Genomic DNA, 21,109 nt, shown 5'->3' with positions numbered 1-21,109 from the left:
ACTGCATTCCTAGAATTTTAAAAATAGCATTTCTGTTACTCTTTATGAACTATTTTTTTAAGTGTGTTGCTCTGTAAAAAAGAAAAGGAATTTTGATTGTTGCTGTTGGTTTTGCTACAGTAACATCAGGAATCCATGCGGGTAGATCAGGTACCACTGGTTTTGGCAACAGGGCAAAATAAGCAGCTTTTGTTGGACATAGAAGTCAAGGGACAGCTGAAAACAGCAATAGCTTTCTGCCCTTGAGTAACTGCACAAAACAGGGAGTAAACCTGTTCTGTGGAGCTACGGTCATGGTGTTGTACCACATCTCTGTGAAAATCTGCTCAAGATCAGTGAAGCTGCTGGTTAAATAGACACATTTTGCATTAGGAGCTCAGAATGGTAAGTTTGGAAGTTGTTCATAGCTACCTCAAATGATTCCATAGTTTTCTGCTCAGAACTTCTCCTATATCTGTTTATATATATGTATATATATATATATATATACATGCACACATGCATGTGTGAAGTCTGAGCTTCTGAAGTGAATAGTTGTGCTCTTTTTCTAAAGCATGACCATGTTGACAATAGTTGTTCCTGTTGTATAAGATCAGTCCACCAAGAGCGAGATGCCCTAAGTGACAGATGGTGGTAAGTGAGCTGTCGATGGACGGAGCAGGAGCACAGAAGTGGTCTGACTGTGGTATTTAATGCTGCTCTGAGTCTGCAAACTGTTCGCATTTAGCAGTATTCTGTTTAGTAGTTTGTATTTAGTAGTTGGTTTTTACACCAAGATGGTTCATAATGCTGTGGTGTATCTGGAAGCAATGGATAATGGGTATGATTGAGGTATCATTTGAGTGGGTGGGCTTTTCTCCTAAATAATTGTTTGATAGAAGGCCAGTTTTGAACCTTATGTGGTCTAATAGTCCCTTATCAGTCTGTACTCCAGAAGGGCTCTAATGTCACAGGTTGGATGGATGAACACAGAATCATTTAGGTTGGAAAAGACCTCCAGGGTCATTGAGTCCAACCGTGGTTTGAGGGCAGGTGCTGCTGGAAGAATGAGACACAGTAATTTCAGGAAAATATCCCAAGGTGGTTTTCTCTGTTTTGAAGATCATCTGCATTTTTCTTGGGTGTAACTTCAGCCCTTTTCATTCCTGTGGCTGATTCAGAAAATTCTGTGTCCATGTTGACTCTCAGACACTAGATTTCCATTTGTTCATTGCTTTTTTTTTTCCTCAGGAAGTTAGTTACACTTTTCACTCTAAGCACCTAAGTGTACATCTAGCAAAGAAGAACTGCATATCTTTTGAAATAGCCATCTTGGTCATCTGTTGCTTCCTTCTGTATCCTGATGTGACCCTCACTCACTGTCTAAGATCATACGAAACTCTTTGCTCTATTTCTGGAGTGATGGTAGAATTTATCACTGACCTTTCTACTGTGCGTTTTCCTCTGTAAGATGCTCTAGTGTCTTCTGAGAGGTGGGCATTTTCTTCAGCCTCTTTTTTTTTTTTCTGATTTTAGTGCAAAAATGATATTGTTTTCCCCCAAAACTAAGCACAGCTTCTCATCTGGTTGGATCACAGAATCACACAATCCCAGAATGTCAGGGATTGGAAGAGACCTGGAAAGCTCATCCAGTGCAATCCCCCCATGGAGCAGGAACACCCAGATGAGGTTACACAGGAAGGTGTCCAGGTGGGTTGGAATGTCTGCAGAGAAGGAGACTCCACAACCCCCTGGGCAGCCTGGGCCAGGCTCTGACACCCTCACTGAGAAGAAGTTTCTTCTCATATTTAAGTGGAACCTCTTGTGTTCCAGCTTAAACCCATTACCCCTTGTCCTATCATTGTTTGTCACCAAGAAGAGCCAGGCTCCATCCTCCTGACACTCACCCTTTATATATCTGTAAACATGAATGAGGTCACTCCTCAGCCTCCTCTTGTCCAGCTCCAGAGCCCCAGCTCCCTCAGCCTTTCCTCACACGGGAGATGCTCCACTCCCTCCAGCATCTTTGTTGCCCTGCGCTGGACTCTCTCCAGCAGTTCCCTGTCCTGCTGGAACTGAGGGGCCACAGTTGCACACAATATTCCAGGTGTGGTCTCCCCAGGGCAGAGTAGAGGGGCAGGAGAACCTCTCTGACCTACTGACCACCCCCTTCTAACCCACCCCAGGTAACATTGGCCTTCCTGGCCACAAGGGCCCAGTGCTGGCTCATGGTCATGGATGTTCGGAGTAGAATCATGGGGTAGACTCATGGATGTCTCGTTAGGTTTTGCAGGGCCTCAAAGGTTCACAGAAATCGAATGTGTGCCTGGAATTTACTTAATACAAGTAAAAAGATCTTACAGATTTATATGCTGTATGAGATGCATTCTTTCTTTCATAGGATCATATTTGTGAAAGAGTTTGGCTTAGTGTTTCCTGTGTTCAAAGCTGTTCATAGAAATGGGGGTCCAGCAGTACAATGAGATGCTTTTCAAGAAATTATTTAAATGTGCATATATAACCTAAATGAATGTGAGTGGTCAAGCTGACCTCAGGGCCAGTGAGACTTCTTGTGTCCGTATGTTGAAGGTGGGAGGTGATCTGGGAGCATCGCAGAAGAGCTGGGGGAGAAGTGTGGCCGTGGTGGTTGCTGCAGAATCACCGGCTGATGAGTTGCTTCTCTTTTTTGGGCAATTGTTGGGTTGCTGATCTACTTTTTTGCAATTTGTAACTTAAAATTAACAGGTGATTATAATGAAGAGTACCTGTTGTAGACTATACCCTTCTAGTTTTGCATTAACCTGTGATTAACATCCTGTGTATAACCCAGAGTACCAGACTACGCCTTATATCATTATTGACTAAGAAAGTGAAGAAATCTGATCTTCTTCAATAGTGACTCTTCTCTGCCATTTGAACAAACCACAGCGGCCGCAGGATGGTCTGGCAAGCTTGTCGTCATAATTCTGGGGTTTAGGTGTTGGTTAGTCATTCTCTTCTCAGAAGGCTTAATGTGCATTTTAGCTGAGACTCTCCAGTGGAACATTAGTTAAAGGTGGGGTCAAGCAAAGGGCTGGCGGCGGTTGAGGAAGAGGTGAAGGAAGTGCAGAGAATAGCTCAAGTGGTTGGTTCCTGGAAGACCGAGTCTGTGATTCATCCATTTGGAAACGAAGGAGGAGAAAGCAGTGCCTATTAAATATCACAAAAGGTTATAACAAGCATCTAAACTACGGGGAGAGATCAGTGCCTTTCAGCATCTTTATTCCCTGCAGCTGCAATATGTAAACTCAGGAAGATGACTGAACATTGATACGTTAAAAGTTCAATAGTCACGCTTGTTGTTGAATGCAGTTACTGGGAATTGACAGAAGAAAAGATTTTCGAGAGGAGTTTCCAAGTAGAGATCATATTTCTAGTTTAGTGTGCAGCAAAACCAGTGCTTTTGAATGGCTGTCAGATCTGGTAGAGAGAGAGAAGAACTGTTCGGTGGTAAAATACTGCAAAGGAAATAATCAGTCTCTTTCAGAAACAGTTATTGGTTTGGTTTAGTTTTTTTTATGGTTCGTAGGTGCAAATTCGAAAGCGACTCACACCAAACGTCAGAAGTCATTTGAGTGCTTGGTATTTTAAATCTAATTGCACTATTTCCCCAAAAACCATTGCATATATTCCTGGCTGCTTTTTAAACATTTATATATACTTTTCTGCCTTTTATACAAATTCATAAAGTGAAGTCCTTGAAGACGCTGAAAAATTTAAGTTGGTTATTCTTGCTGAAATAAATTGATTAAAAAATGTTAAGGAAATACATATGTAGACTAATACAGACCTTTCCTCTATATGCTGTTTGAAGATGTTTTCAGGCTGTTTCAGTGCAAAATAATTGCCTATTTTCACCTTTGATATCTATCACTGTATTACTGTTATGAGATGTATTTTTTTAATGAGTCATTGCTAGACACTGAAGAAGTAAGTTAAGGAATACTGTAAGGAGTCATATAGAAAAGAAAACGGTTCACGGAGACTTTGCTCCATGTACCTCATGGAGGTGCTTTAGTAGAAATAACAAACAAGAAAAGCCATAGGTAAATGGGAAAAGAAAGGAGACATGAACCCCAAAGCCTTTGGCTGCAGCAGTTTCTGCTTCAAGCAATTGTCTGAATGTCCAAAGGACCATATCCCCCATTAAAAAAAAACAGTAACAAAACAGCACTGTGATTAATATTAAGGTGATTGCCTCTTGAGAGACTCGGAAAACTGTTTTTCAATTAACAATCTAGTTTACATAAAAGGCACATATCGATGAACATAGTCCATGACTTTTTGCTCTGTCCCATTATTCTCCTCTAATTCATATGCAGGAGTTAAGATTCCCAGTGATCTCACTGTTTACCAACATCCAAGGTACTCAGAGATTCATGCTTTTCTTTCTGGTGAGAGTTTCATCTCCTGTTGAGATGACAATAAAGGAAAAGGAGGAACATGATTCCAGAAAGCACTCAAAGGTAGAGATGATCCAGCAAGAATTAGCTGAATGCTCTTGTGAGAGCTGGAGATGCCCCTAACGCTCTTTTGACACACAGCACTTCTGAATATCTGACAGCCAGATATTTTCCTATTCATATTCAGAACGATTTTCAATGCCAAATATTGCTGATTGACAAATTTGATATGTGAGTTGCCTGTTGTGCTGTGAACCCTTCTCCTGCAACATCCTGAACCCATTTTTAGCCATTGGGGTAGGAAAGTGCTCAGCATTTCACACGACCAATGCAGTGGCCTTTCCATAGAGCCGTGAAGAGCATAATAAAATATGAATGTGTATTAATACTTTAACTGGGATGCAGTGCCTTCCAGCCGTAAGGAAATGTTTGATTTGGAGAGGAAGGGGAAAAAGGATCTGGGTAAAAGAGGCAACAGGAAAAGATGTGCAAGATGAAATGCTGATGCTTCTCAAAATTTTGAGAAGCAAAGGTGATCCAGCAGCATAATGAAATCAAAGCAAAATTGGGGCGTTTATGCTTATTCACGTGAGTACTGGTGGAACACCTCTTGAATTAATCATACAGCCCTCTGTATGTATAAAATCATATACCTTACCTCCAGATCAGAGGCAATGATACTAGAATAGCTAATTACATTCTAAGTGTGGAGGGGTGTTTTTTTCTCCCCAGAAATGTGTTCTGTAAAAAAGTGGCTTATTTGAAAAATTCTGACTTCAGACAAATAATCCAAAATTGATGACTGACTGAAGCTAAAGAACCAAACACAATTTATTGGTTGTTCAGAATTGTGGTGAGAATCCTACCCTTCTGTTTGAAGGGACTTCTAAAAATGCTCTAGTAGTTATTAATGGCAACTTGAGTGAGTTGGAGGTTTATAGGGATGTGGTACCAGTTTTAAAGAAAGAAACTGTGGTTTCCTACCCATGGGGCTTAAAGATCATTTGATTGTGATGTATGTGATGTGGAACATCAAATTGTTTATACCAGCTTCTCAAATGTACGTATAGCTGTATCTTTCCAGTCTGTAGGCCTGTTCTATTATGAATATACATAAATTATTTTTACTAATTTATTCAGCAGTATAATTTTAAGCCTTCTCAGTGAAACATTTTTCCCTAGTGCGTTCACATGAGGAAATGCCTACAAAAAGGTGAAGTTAAAATCTATGTCTTGAGTCCACTTTGGCTTAAGTGTTGCAGTGGGTTGGGTTTTCTGTTACTGCAGGATTGCAGAACATGAAAGTCCAGCTCTGTGCTGGGGCTGAGATTAGATCTGAATGCAAGGAAAAGCAACAAAGGTCCACAAAATATCTGAAATGTGCAAATACTTCCTGTGCTTAACCTACACTTTCGTTGCGTGACTGTAAAGAACAGCAAATCTTTGTTCTTTTCCCTCTCGGTTCCTATTCAGTCAGTTCAGAGATATAAGAGAAAGGTTTTGGGGAGCAAACTCGTTATCGGTCTTCCTACAGTTTCCATCTGATTCTGTCAACAGTGAGTACATCAAAACCATGAGCTTACAGCCACATTCGAACATCAAAAACGTTTTGTAGTTATTATATATGTATGTATATACACATACACACTTATATAATGTATATAACATCTAATGAATATAAACATAGTTTATGAATATGAAGTGCCTTTAAATCTTTAAGGTTTAGCTGATACTGGAGTTGGTAAGAAGCTAAGCTGTGCTTTTGGATTCAAGAAGGAATTACATCTGCCTTAGGTGGAGTGGAGAAAGAGCAAATGTTTATCTTGGTAAGATCCCAAAATGTTCAGGCGGGATAATTAGATTTCCAGAAAGTCATTTGGGTTCGTCCATTTATGAAAACCTATTAGGACATTTCTTGGGTCTGTGTTCCAGAAGGTTCTGCTAGTTGCTGTATTTACTTAATAAAACAAGAAGAGAGTCTGATGGTTTTGTGCACAGATAGGATTGTTGGCCATAGATTTGAGTGAATGATATATAGAGAGAAGACTAGAACATGCAGTACTTAGAGCTGGAAATACGGCAAGAAAAGTGGTTCCTGGCTTCTCACAGCTCAGCTCGTGGTAATTTGAATCTGAAATAAATTAACAGAGTAATCCTGTTTATGGATTATCGTCTGCAGAGGTATTATTAAAGAACTTGTGTCCCCATTCACTAGGAACACCTGTATGTAAAGCCATGTTATAATTGTTCAGACAGGCTGAACCAGACTTCCCTGTCTCAAAACTAAACAGAAAATATAAATAAATGGAATGTCCCAATCATTATACTTATTCCTTTTTTCATCTCAACAAGGTTACTCTTTTGGAAATCCCTCGTAGACGCAATCCACTCTTTTCAGCTAAAAGCCATTCAGATGCCGGCAAACCACTGCTCTTCCATTTATATCTGTATTCATCCATTTAAACTCTAAAGCTTTCCAGCTTACTATTGGGATTTATAGCCAGCTGGCTGCTGTGTGTAATATGAACATATTCTGACTGTGCATGAGACGTTTTGTCTCGTTTAACCCATAATTGTGATGTTCACTCTAGGCCAGAGCTCACCTGCATGTATTTAGCATTGACTGCGCAAGCTCCCATCTCTTTGCACGTCCAATCTACTGTTATTAGAGAAAAGTTAAGTCAAAAAAAAAGAAAAGGAAAAATAACTCCTCAATCCCAGAAAACCCCTCCTGGAACAAAGTTGGGTAAAATGAATATGTTCAAGATGGTGGGCCATGCCTGAGCCAGCTCGTGTGGGATTGGTGCCCACTTTTTGGCATTTACAACAAACTTTGGAACAACTTTGTAACACAAATGCTTTAATAGCAAGAGGGGAGGAGGAAAGGCAAGGCAGGGAAGGAGGACATAGGCATTGTTTTTATTAGGAACGCTAGATTGCTGTTTTTTCCAGAGGTAGCCTGATAAACTATACCTGTTCATTAGCAGTTTTCTGCTGTCTTAGTAAAGGAATTTGCTGGAAGTGAAATTCTGAAAATTCTGCCCTGAATAACTGAATCAACAATGAGAAGCTTGCGTGCAAAGAAAGCATGAATATTAAAACTTGTTAGCATATTTTGGCTTTGTAAGAAATACACTATATTATTATTTTTTTCTTTATGCAGCATTGCTGGCTTCTATGAAAGGCAATAGAGCCATTAATTAATAGTAGTGGGCCTGGCTAATGTCATAATAAGCCATAAGACATATTAAAGCGTATTTATTCTTGCCAGCTATCAGGAGGAACCTTTCGGTATTTTAAAGGCCCATTAGGTTTGTTTAGATCCTCGGTGGGAGCTGGTACGCTTTGCTTCCAGTGGAACTGCCATTGGCAGGGGCTGGACCAGCCTTTAGTTCTTGACTCGGACGGTGTTGAATTTCCCGACTGTTGGGTGCAGTCAGTGATATATCGTCGCTATTTCAGGGCAGCCCGTCTCTCTGGAACAGCGGGTACAACCCAAACCGGTGCAGCCCTCAAAGCTACGATATCTGGGGGTTACTGGCATAAAAAATGAAAATAACTGAAATTATATATATCAGAAGCAATTTTCCACAATGGAAAAGGTGGTTGTGGAATGAAAACCGTGCCTTCAGGTATATTACCCAACGGAACAACAAAAATGTGCTGGGCTTTAAATTGCACGAACAATCTGGAAAGGATTTTCCGACTGGAGCTATGTTAAGTGTTAATAGTGAAACCTGGGTACTTTTTCCTTTGATCTCTCCTCGAGCTCATATAGAGTAATAGGATCAAAATAAAATGCCATTTATATGAACACCTTGTTCTTTTGATCTTGGCACAAAAAATTCTGTCTGCAGCTACAACTTGGCAAACGATACATCTGCTCCTTTTAGTTGGACCTTCTAGTTTATCGTAACCTTTAATAAATGGTGTCACAGCCAATTTTTTCTGTAGTTCATGAACTTAGTCGTAATTTTCGCCCTAAGAGTCTTTAAATACACTTTCAGAAGAACCAAGAATAAGGTAAGTGGGACTTGTAAACTGGCTTACGGTCATTATGTGTATGTGTGTTGAATACATGATGTAGACTTTTGTATGCTGCTACATTTCAAAATATAATGTTAGTTGTTCTTTGGCCACTGGGGCAAAACTGTTAAATTAGTGTATCCAAATAAGAGAGTATGTGTGGATATGTGACCACACGAATAATTGTGGTTTTCACAGGTTCTAGGTTTTGGACCCCTGCTCTTTTCCAGCAGGAGGGTGATGTACCCCGTGATGTCTGGTGTGGGAACCAAACCTTTCTCCTCATTGCCCATCTCTGCAGGACAGACCATAGAGGTATTACAATGGGTAGTTCTGCATCCCCTTTGCTTTTATTTAGAGATCTACAAGACAGACAATCCACAGATGAGCATGAAGACCTTTCAGCTCTTTATTCCCCAGGGTTGATGGTCAGGAGTGTTTCTTTGGAAGTCATTATTGCGAGCACTTAAAGTAAAAGCTGCTTCTTCGTGCTCTTTCAGATCTCTTATTAAGATTCTTCTCTGCCAAAGGCTTTCACTGCGTGGAAACAGCTGAGCTGTGTTTCTCGTGACGATTGATGGTGTCTCATTGTGATCCCTGCTTCAGTTGTCTTAACCTCCAAGAGCAGACGAGATGGGCACAAAGCACTGTGCCAAATGAAAGTGAATAAACCCAAGTCCTGCAGTTTGCCAGTGTCGGAATCGCTGCTGTCCAGGAAGAGGGATTAGCGAGTGTGAAGAAACACTAGCTAGGAGAGATCTCGTGGCCAAGCAATATCTTGGGTGTCGAGTGTCTCTCTCAAGCTTTACATCCCGCTGTAATTTATATTTAGCTATTAAGCTTATTAGAGAGGAATAGTCAGCTTGTCGTACACCATGTGCAAGGAACCCGCTGTGTAAGTGCTGGGTAAGTGTTTAGGCTCTTGCTGAAATGGCTGCGGTGAAGCTTGCCGCGTGTGAGTTATCCTCCAGCAAGTTTTGTTGCAGATTTGGATCTCTGTGGTCTGTCACGAGGCAGGGGTATTCCTGACAGCCTAAACCCCTATTCTTCTAAAGTAGTACAGTATAATTCATTATGTGCGATAAAGATACTTGGCTCTCACCAAGAGCAGCGTGGACGTATTTGTGTGGGACTGCACGAGGATTAATGCATCCTGCTGAGATCAGGTATCTGTGCTAATGCAGCCACTCTGCCTCCAGTCCTTCTGCTAATTACTACAGAGCTGCCGTAAGAAAGTGTGATGCTGTAATTGTCTAGAAGGTGGTGTCTGTCCAACTCTTAATTTCAGCACAATATGCGTCCCAGTTCATCTTGCCCCAGTTCTCATTTCATATGCCTACACTGTGCCAATGGCCCCAGAATTCAGACCCACCTTTCGCACCTTTGAGACTCTTCAGACACAGAGTAAAAGTCAAAGAGCTACAAAGATTCGTATTTTTTTTGTCCTTACAATAAAAATGTGATTGCCCCGCTTCTGTGGTTAGCATGAAACAAATTGGCTCTGTCATGAAGTCAGTGGGGTACAAGTTAATACAAGGTAGTAAAGGAATAATAATAAAGTAAAACAGCAAAGTCCACAGTCTTTTATGACAAAACCAGTATGATCCTGTTGCAGTCTAAGGCCCTGCTGCAAATAGTATTTTCTGATGCCTGGATAAGTCCAATTTACATATGTACAAAGTGTATGAATAAAGTTATGAACGTAGGCTTAGCATTGTACTTTTTTTTCCTTGAAAGTAATTTACTATTGTTCAAACTTTCAGCTTTCACTGGTTTTGTTTCCAAAACCCCAAAAGGAAGAGAAAATAACAAAAGTCCATAAAGGCAAAAGGGATATGTTCTCATTTCAGTTCACAGAATTTCCTGCCTTTAAACAATACAAATATATGCCCTTAGGTTTCTAACGTGCTGGAAGGATACCGAATCCTTGAAACAGATCAAATTAAAAGCAAGTCCACTACAGCAACAGCAAATTTTACCAGCACATCCAATAGATCTCAACAAGAATTCACTGGGTTTTAACCATGTTGCCAAACCTTACAAAATCCTAAACTGCTGACTCCGTAAATGAATAAATGCTCTAAACCAGCAAGCAAATACTAGGCTGCATTGGGCACAAATAAAACCTGCAGCTTAATAATTGTTCCCTGTTAATTACAGGCCCCGTTTAAAGCAGTTATTTAATAGAACTTTGAGATGTATCCACCAGCAGGACAGACCTGGACATCGCTTTGTCAAACCTTTGAAGTACGTTGCTCCCCTTTAATTGTGGTTACGTTTCCAGCAGGCCTAACGTGTTGCTGCCAGCACTTGGGGTTGAGGGACGTGAGCACTGGTGGTAGTTTGTCACCAGATAGAACATGGCAGCTTGGGGAACCAGAATCCTGAGGAACTGGTGGCCTGAACGTAGAGGGAAGAGCTGAAGAAACGTCTCTGTGGGGCTGTTAAATGCTTTTATTTTGATTTTGTCATTTCCCTTGAAATTCTCATGTGCTGGCGTTTCTTTTGGTTTTTTGACCTATGTCAGTAGAAACCTCGAAGTACCATACTGAGAGTACTGCTTTCCATGGTCACTTGGAATGTATCTATACAAACAACACTCGGAGTTGTAGAAGCAACAGGCTGAACAGTCATCATGGAATGGTTTGGGTTAGAAGGGACCTTAATGATCATCTAGTTCCAACCCTGCTGCCATGGGCAGGGTCACCTTCCATTAGATCGGGTTGCTCAAAGCCCCATTGAACCTGGGCTTAGAGCCTTCCAGGGGTGGTCATGGTCAAGCTCTTTCCATCTCCAAGGTTTCTGATTTTTATAATATATTTAGTGCAGTAGTGGTCAAGATGACCATGTCCTACTACAGAGCAAGTGTTAGCTCGAGCTTTTCATGTGTCTCCTTACAGAAAAGGCACTGCCCTTCTTGCTGTCCTCATGCAGATATGTCACCATGCTGGTAACTGCCAACTAATAGCATATAAGTGTAACAGTGCTGTTTGTGTTCACACTATTTTCTTCTTTTTCTAACAAAACCCTGCATATTCCTCTTGTTTTATGGTCCTTCATATCTGGCATGGCTTTCTGGTACCTGGATGCTGATCCTCAGTGATCTTAAATCAGCATCACTGACATCCTGATTTATACAAGAAAAAGGAGGTTTGGAGGTTGTTTTTTTTCCCTTGTAACAACACTGCTACTAGTAGTAATAACATTTTTAGAGCTTTCTGACAAAAATACTTGATCCTTTTAGGGCAGAACGCTACTGCCATTCTAGTTTTAGAGATGCAAGGAGACTTTTGGTGTTTGGATGATGATACATCGACCCACTGGCAAAGCTGAGATTAAAACTCAGAGTTCCCTCTAAACCATGCTGCCTGGCTGAGGTACAAGTGTGTACATACTGAGTTTTAGTACAAAAAGGTGCAACTAAGTCTAATATAGTAACACATTTTTAAATGGAATCAGAGTCTCTGCATTACCCCCCTGTCCTCAGGGCCAGAGGCAGTTGACTGGACCATCTGATTTGAATGTCCTGCAGCTGAGATAATTCCACAATAGCCAGTGTTTTTCTTATAACTTGGATGTTGTACTGATGACAAAATGTGGTTTAGATTTTTTTCTGTGCAGAAAATTATTATTTTCATTTAATTTCTTCAGCTCTTTGAGAGAAAGCTTTCTTCAGTTAAACCTTCAAGTGAACGTAGGCTTCATTGCTTATTTATTTCTCGGAGTACCTGAGAAAGTGTTAAATAATTAAGGTGAAATATGTGTTTTCCTGAGAAACACACAGAAGTTTGCATTTGCGCAGTCGACTGGATTATCAAAACCAGATGTCAGCAAGTGGAACATTTTACATAAATTTATTAAAATCATTATTTACCTGTAAGTTATAAGGAGGGTTTACTTGCACTGGTTTGTTGCCAATATGTACTGCCAATAATCTGCCAAAAAGCAGCTTGCTGGCAAAATCACTGAAATGGTTAGAATATGCTTGCACAGAACATTACAACCCTGAGTCAAATGAAAACCCACTATAAACGAACTCTTTGATGGTGGATTCGCTGGAATATGGTATTGATATATGGCATGCAGTTTATATGGATTATGTATACTGTGCAAGAAGTATGGATATCTATTAAGGGTAACTTGATATGTAATCGGTTAGGACAGTTATTGTTTTCGGTATTTGCTATGAGTAAGATCACGCGGTGACTGTTCAATTTTAAAATACAGACCATTCTCCGAAGCACCAGCACACTATTTGTTCAATTAATGCAGAAAAGCTATTGGAAACGTAAAATATCTGACATCTATACGGAGTAATTTTAAAGGCAACTTTTCTTCTAGGAACAATTTATACATTACATAAACTTATATTTTTCATCCAAGTATCATTTCGAGAATAGCAAGCTTAAATATTGGAGGCCATAGGGAAACATAATATTACGATAATGTTCTTTGGTGCGGTTTGGAAGGTTTTAGGAAACATTTGGAAGTATTTTTCTCATAAAGTCACTTAACTATTGAAGTGTTATGATAGCACTCCCTTCTGCATTGCGTATGTTACAAAACTGCCTGTTTAAAGGGGACATCCATTCTATATATCCTGATTAGAAGTATTGCCACAAAACAGGAAATTATATGTTACAGGATCCTGGTATTAGTTTTAATTAAAAAAAAAAAAAAAAGGAAATAAAAGACAAAATGATTTAAGGTGTGATATCAGTTTTCAGACACCCATTTCCAATTCCATATAGCAAGACGAGATACTGCATTGTTTGGAGCTATATGTGAAATTTGCGTTTTCTAAAGGAGCACTCGAGAGCTGAGTTTGTTTGGGTTTCTTTTCTGTTTAAGTAAGCACTAATAAACATGACCAATCCTTTAAGATCCTAAAGAACCTTAAAAACCTTGCAATTCTCAGAAGCCTAACTCTTTCCTCATAGTGTAATCCATTCTTTTGAACTTCTGCAGAGGCAGAACTTGAATCAACAATTTCTACATTGCTGGTAGTTGTTATCAAGGTGACTCTTAGGGCTCCAAAAGTGTATCTGTTACCTTGCAGTGTCGGTGTAGCAGATCTACACAGTCATGATGTTTAATTATAGAGAAAATTACTTCTTTTTTTTTTTCTGAACTATCAATTAATTCATGTTTTCATATCTTGCACAAAATAATGCATAAGTTATTTTCATCTGCATTATAAAATATGTATTGTAGTTCATTACCATCTTTCTGAGGAGCTTTTAAATTATCACCATTTCATTTGTTGAGAAGGATGTTCTTAGAAATTCTGACTGCACAGATTCATATATTTAATGTTAAAGGATTTCAAGGAATTGAAGATGTGAATTCAGAAATAATATATTTAGGCTCAAACTCGGTCTCACTTGAAGTCAAAAAGAGCTTTGCCTTTGACTTCAGTGCATCCAGAGTCGTTCTTCTGGTATTAAAAAGCAGAGTAATCACTATCTGATTTTTACCTAAAGCGCTTAAGATATTGTTGAAGTCATTTGTCAGGAGTAAGTATGTAACAGAATGGAATAATCCCACAAGTACTGGATTAGGCTAGAGATGCTTTTGGCTGAAATGACGTCCGACAAGAACAGCACAGAGGACTCGAAACCGGGAAACCTTTGACTTTCAGGGATATATATATATTTTTGGAGTAGTTTCACCTGCCTTAGTTTTGCATCGTTTCACTGCAGGATGTGTTTTGGGAGGTGGTACCTTCTCTGTGTAAGGGTTGAGAAGAGCGTTTTAGTTAAAATCCTGGTTCTCTAGAATGTTGGCTTTACAGTGCACCTTGAGCAGTAATCTTCATGGTAGAAATTCAAATGGAATATGGTTTGGAAAGTCAGAGATTGGTTTGACCATCCGTCCTATATTGAGGTACAGATGTGGCATCTTAGGGAATTAAATTATCAGAGCGTTGTCAAATCGGAGTGAATCTGGATTGGAAAGAAAAGTGTAAATGCTAAGCAAAAGTGGGAATTTTTGGCAGTGGCAAATAAGAATATATTAAGGGATTTTGCTCAGACAATATTTGGAAAAAGTAGGTGGAAGGTTTGAGGAATCTGAGAATTACCATGTTTCTTTTCTGCTGTCTTTACTCTTGACATCTCTCCTCTCCTGCCTGTCTCATCTTCACAGAATCATTTAGTTGGAAAAGAACCTTAAGATCATTGAGTCCAACCATTAACCTAACACGGCCGAGCCCACCTCCAAACCATGTCCCTAAGAACCTCATCTACGCGTCTTTTAAACACCTCCAACAGACCGAGTTACCACGTGAGTTAAAACCAGCTGCCTGCGGTTGATCTGGATCTAACTGCTCTATTCCAGGAGCATCTCTGGATCCTCCCGCTCATCAGGCACACTGCTGGAGTCAGAAGGGTTGCTGCATTCAGCTAATTTGTTGCCAAAATGGCAATATTTTGGCTTATTTGTCAGAAGCAAGTCTTCTTCATGCTTGGCCTCGATAGTTAGAACTTGACTGGTCCAACTGGATGGGCTGTGAACAGAAGGTGAGACCTTCCAACCTTGGTGATTCCCTGAGTCTGTTCTGTATTTCTCCTGTGTTGTGGGAGAGAGAAGATAATGACAGCAAGAAATCATCACATCTCAAATAATATTTCCATGCTTCTGTATCTTGTAGTTCACAGACAGGGAAATTAGTGTAAACTCTACTTATTCTACCCAGGAAAAAATATATTCTAGTGTGGGAAGAGAAGCTCAGCCACAGCCCTTGTATTTTCTTTTGCCGTGCCCTTCCCAGTGCTTAATCTTGGCTCTGTTCCGTTTTCTTTCTGTTCTCTCTCTTTGCTCCTAATCCTTGTCCATGCTTATAAGCTCCTAATATTTATATGGCATTATCTGTGTAAGAGATTACTGCTGACAAGTAATCTCTTCCCTCTTCTGAAGAATTACAACCATTGCTAAAGATCAGAAAGTGAAATTAGATCCCTGAAAGTATGTGACAACTTCAGTAAACCCTAAGAGCAAATTCCCTAAATATTGGGAATCTTCTTTTGAGCTTTTAGGTTTGAACCGTAGCACGGCTTTGGGACACCTGACCACGCTTAGCAATTGGGTTTTGCTGTAGAGCAAAATGCGACAGTAGTTGTATGGAATAAAAATCACTGAGCTGAGAGCAGTATAATCTTTCAAGAAGCAGGTAAATACAAATGCATCAGTTTTACTGCTCCCAGGTGATTTGTCAGATTACTTATAAAATATATAAATGTATAATTTTTTATATACATACAAGTATAGTTGCTGTCTTCTGCACTTTGGCCTCCAAAGAACTGCTTTCATTACTTTTTCCTTGGAACAGAGTGGACAGAATTCTAATTTGAAAAAGCTCGTAAGTATCCATGCAGCTTTGGTATTTGTAAAGTGCTTGGCCAGTAGTAAGTGTGGATGATGGAGTAGTTTCGCACCCATTTGTAGTAATTGTGGAAACAAATTCATCACGGGAACAGAATAAATTCAGGGAAGCAGAAAGAAAGTGCAAAAGTGGAATTTCCCAATTATTGCAAATGACAAAAATGACTGTCCATCCCAACCATTACAAGACAAACAGACTCCAGGTATTAGAATCACGGAAACTCTCCGCAGATCTCTGTTTTAAGTCACATAAATTCTACTAAAAATATTACAGTTAGCAAAGAGACGTGTGTGATGGTGTTTAAAGAAAGACAAAGGAAATTCTCAGACAATGAGCTTGTTAAGTGGTAAGTTGTGCCGTGATGGTGCTTCAATGACGAAGGAAGTGCGGCAGCTCTAAAATGTGTTTGCTCCAGCTCCAAGGCCTGGGGAAAGTTTCTACTATATATGAATATGACTATCTCCTTTTATTATTTTTAAACATTTTAATAGCAATGTTTAAAAAAAATCCATTGCACTGCCAGAACTATCTTTAACTTTGCTTTCAAATGTAACTACAGTTACAGAAGGGCCAGTTTTTATGAATACTATATATATATATATATTTTAGCTTTATATCCATTCTTACACATTATCCCTGCTCATTGAGAACAACTATTCAAACAAGTTTGCAACACGCAGAAGTTGCCTGTATAATTTGATATAAGCTCAACCAGCACCCCATTAAGTCTTTCTAATGTGGTTTCTATTCATTGAGCAGTGTCATTGTGGCCCTCCCATCCTTTTTTTGTTGTTGTTTTTAATAAAATGGGGCACAAAGTGACTCTTGGTGCCACAAAAACAAACCGGTTTCCGTGGATAATTTGTTCTTAGGGCAAATGAAGTGCTTTGAATAAACACACACAATGTTTCATAGCAACTTGTTACAGAAGAGCTGAGCAAAACACGCGTGTCCGCTTCGGGTAAAAGTGTGTGGGTTTCTTCAGAATGGGGTTTCATGGCATAAATGGAAAGAAAATATATAATACATCAATTGGGGAGTTTAAAAAAATCTATTATTCAAAATGGCAAACGTTTAGATGAAAACTCTGGCTTTTAGTATATGGAATTTTTATTATATATGAACTTAGTTTAATTTTTAAGCCGTATTTTTATCTAAACATCTATACCCAATGTGCAAAAAGTAAAAGTTTTCAAGGCTTAGTCTTTTTAAAGTCTTCATGAAGTTTTAAAATCAACTGTTAAATGTGTCAGAGATCCTCAAAAATCTGAATAAATAAAAGAAAAATAGTTTTGAAAATAAGTCATGATGCTAGAGTTAGATACCTAAATCTTTCACTGTTTGTTCTGAGCTTTCAGTGTTTAATTATATGAGTTGCGCATAAAAGTCAAACATTTTCCGTGTTTTTTAAATATAAGGGACAGTACATTGTGGAACCTGTTGAATGTGTTAATATTTGTATGCTTTGGTGATAATTTTTTCTGGAAAGTTTCACGTGTACAAGATTTCACTACTGCAAGTTAATAATAACAACACAATCCTTCTCCCGTCTTAAAAATAGCATTTTTCCTATGTGAGTGGTGTGTGTTGTAACTAAGGTTGGGAAAATTGGTGCGGCCTTGATAACGAAACCCTACATGTCTCCAGAGTGGTTTTGAGAGTCATGGAATAGTTTGGGTTGAAGGGACCTTCAAATCCCACCCAGTGCCCCCCCTGCCATGAGCAGGGACATCTTCACCAGCTCAGGTTGCTCAGAGCCCCGTCCAGCCTGGCCTGGGATGTCTCCAGGGATGGTTCAGCCACCACCTCTCTGGACAACTTTGAACCAATATTTTACCACCCTCATTTTTAAGAATGTCTTCCTTATATCTCTTTCTTTAAGCCTGTGCTCTAGTGGCCAGGAAGGCCAATGGTACCTGGGGTGGGTTAGAAGGGGGTGGTCAGTAGGTCAGAGAGGTTCTCCTGCCCCTCTGCTCTGCCCTGGGGAGACCACACCTGGAATATTGTGTCCAGTTGTGGCCCCTCAGTTCCAGCAGGACAGGGAACTGCTGGAGAGGGTCCAGCGCAGCCACCAAGATGCTGCAGGGAGTGGAGGAAAGGCTGTGAGGAAAGGCTGAGGGAGCTGGGGCTCTGGAGCTGAACAAGAGGAGACTGAGCGGTGACCTCGTTCATGTTTATACATATATAAAAGGTGAATGTCAGGAGGATGGAGCCAGGCTCTTCTCGGTGACAACCAGTGATAGGACAAGGGGCAGTGGGTACACAAAAGTGGGAACACAAGAGGTTCCACTTAAATTTCAGAAGAAACTTCTCAGTGAGGGTGTCAGAGCCTGGCCCAGGCTGCCCAGGGAGGTTGTGGAGTCTCCTTCTCTGCAGACATTCCAACCCGCCTGGACACCTTCCTGTGTAACCTCATCTGGGTGTTCCTGCTCCATGGGGGGATTGCACTGGGTGAGCTTTCCAGGGCCCTTCCAAACCCTGACGTTCTGTGATTCTGTGTCTGCTCCTGTCCCAGCTCTGCTATTCCACGTGTAGCCGCTCTGTGGCTGTATCTTCTGAAATTTAGGCAGGGATTCAAAAAACTCTGATGGTCTTTGTGGGAGTAGAAACTGGCTCCAGCTGGCTTTTTCTCCAGGTTATAGGCTTCTGGGTGGTGATGTAGAAGTCCTGCATGCTCTTAATGTGTATAAATGACTGAGTTCTGGACAGGTACTGGATGGAGAGATGACTTTGTCTGGAAGGCGGCAGAAAAGAAAAATTAATGAGAGCTTGGAAGAGGAAAAAATAGAATAGCTGGAGCAAAAATATTCTGGAGAAAATGTAAACACAAAAAATGTGCTAACTAGACATTGTCTTTCTTTCTCCAGCATTCTTTTGGGAACTGCACATGAGCAGGTTTAGAAGATTTCGTGTTGTTATTAGTTTATTTTCAGGTCATTTATTTAAGTGTCATAAAGAACATTAGCTGGTGGTTAGGGACTACAATATCTATTATATCACTCCAATCATGTGGACAAGTTTATACTACGTGTGATTTACAACGGTCTTTCCGCAGTTAAAATGGTTATACTCAGGTACGGGGTTCTATACGTGGTTGTATTAGCGGAATCCAAGTGGGTGAGCACAGAATCTTCCAGTCAAAGTCCCAAAAATGAATGTTTTTAGGCGAACACTGTGGGCTGCAGCGAGAGCTGTTTATGGCTCTCTGCCTACATCCTTTATCATGTCTCCACTGTTGTTAGTAAAATATACAGAACTACTTTATGCCAAAACAATGGAAGCTAATGCAGATAACTTGTTCCAAAGTTAACCATCAAATAAATCTCTTTTTTTTTTTTTTTTTAAACTGTTAAGTGAAATGGTGTTCTAAAACTTTTAAAAATTGTCAAGATGATGAATACTGTGTGTGTAGTACAAGTAAATACCAGGGAATTGATTGCACACACATGTCTTAAATAAAGGATATTAAATAGTTTATTCCAGAGGGAGATCGGTGAAGTTTTATCTAATATTATTAGAAATTCTGCAATGATGGATCAGATGCATAAGGGCTGAAAACTAAGAAAAAAAACTCTTCAGGAATAGAAATGGTGCATTGAGTGGATTATTTTCTGTGAGACCAAAGACAGATGGGGGGATACAACCTGCCCAGGTAGACCGACCTCTCACATGTGAAGCAATTCTTCTTAACGACAATGATTTTTCAAAGTCTGGTTTGGTAAATCAGTCCTCTCAATTCTGTCGTAGACTCGGTGTTGTAGGATAAATCCCTTAACCTATTTCTCCTTCAGCTTTTCCCATGCGTAAATGTACAGAAGTATATCCTCATGGGGATGCGTCCATACTTCAGAGGAGCCACCACCGTCCGGTTTGAGGTCTATAATCCAGCTTAGACTGTAAAAACGACAACTTAACTGTTAAAAGCACATATGTATGGAATTCAGCCATATTGAATTTATACTTTTATGCTCTGAGCATCTGTTGCTGAGATGGGAATAGTTTAACCCAAGCCCATTTGGGAACATGTCTTGTTTAGGCTGCAGGTAATGGGTTTGGATGAGGCTGTTGAATGCGATTGAACTTGTTCTGAGCGGCTCCAATGAGTGATGGCTAGCAGTGGAATAAAGGTGGATCTCATAGGTGATTTGGTCGATGGCTTGAAAATATAGATGAACGTGAAAATAATATACCGAGGGACAGAAAGGAGTTTTAGGGGTTTGAAGAAAAATCCTCAAAGCGATTAGTCAAGAGTACAACTGCAGTAAAGCTCGCATAGTTTGTATTTTGGGAGTAATTTTGAAAAATAAAAGAGTATTTTTGCATTTAATCTGCTCCCTTGTAGTGGATGATTCTGGTGTTTAGGAGTATTTGCTTTGACAAAGAGGGATCCCAGAAACAAGCGGTGATGGAGTAAAAGTCGGAAGAACCGTGGAGGAGATTGATGAAGTGAAGCAAGTGTTGGCTTTAGTAAACAGGTCAATAAACAGGCTATAGTGTGTCAACATTTGGAAATTAAAAGGAAATGGAAAATTTGAATGCCTGTACTCGTCTGGGAGAACCATAATCACACTGAAAGGCATGTAAGTAAATAGTATTTGGGTAAATTAACTTGAAGTACAGGCAAGCGTTAGAGTGAGGATCCTATGGTGGCTGTGCATCTATTCCTCTTCATGTTCGTTTAGAAGAGTCGTGTTTGAATGAAAGAGCTTCACTTGGTTGTTTCCTGGGCAAGGACCATAATTCATTACTGCTTTAAATCAAATAGTAAAACTAGATCTGCATAAAATGTAATATTTCGTATATTACAAAAATGAGTTCAGTGACCTCAATATAACTGTACAAATGTGTCCTACGGTTGGGAAGGGTTTTCTCCAGGATGGACATCAGGTGGAGGAGCCCCTGGTGTCTGATGTTGTCTGTGGTACCTCCAGGTCATGAGCAGCTCTGCCTCAGTTTCCCCATCTTGGTGTTCAGTACTCACACCTGTGAAAAATCATGGGGGTAGTTGCTTTTATCCTATAAATGGATGTAGAACTCAATCCCTCAATCCTTTTCTCCAAAGTTTGGTTTTTTTTCTAATTTGTGATTAATTTTTTCATATGGTCATTATAGAAATAAGGAGTGGATAGCTAGGTTAGTAGACCCACTTCCATGTCATGGTAGATGTGTGTCCCACGTTATTAGGCAACAAATGGTCTTTGTGCGTCAACTTTGGACCTGTGCTGAAGCAACTTGCTAGGCTCAGCCTAGACTTAGACGAGCCTCATGTTCGACTGAA

At 40.0% G+C, this 21,109-nt stretch overlaps 1 protein-coding gene across 1 annotated transcript in view; it reads left to right on the top strand.

Annotated features, from left to right (window-relative positions):
- Positions 1-21,109, top strand: part of GTDC1 (glycosyltransferase like domain containing 1) — a gene marked incomplete at its 3' end in the record, with an annotated part of 158,665 nt that overhangs the window by 101,639 nt on the left and 35,917 nt on the right. The gene's annotated exons all lie outside the window — the stretch shown is intronic.

The sequence above is a fragment of the Nesoenas mayeri genome (assembly GCF_963082525.1).
Source record: "Nesoenas mayeri genome assembly, chromosome: 6".
Lineage (NCBI taxonomy): Eukaryota > Metazoa > Chordata > Aves > Columbiformes > Columbidae > Nesoenas > Nesoenas mayeri.
This window is presented reverse-complemented; position numbering and strand designations above follow the sequence as displayed.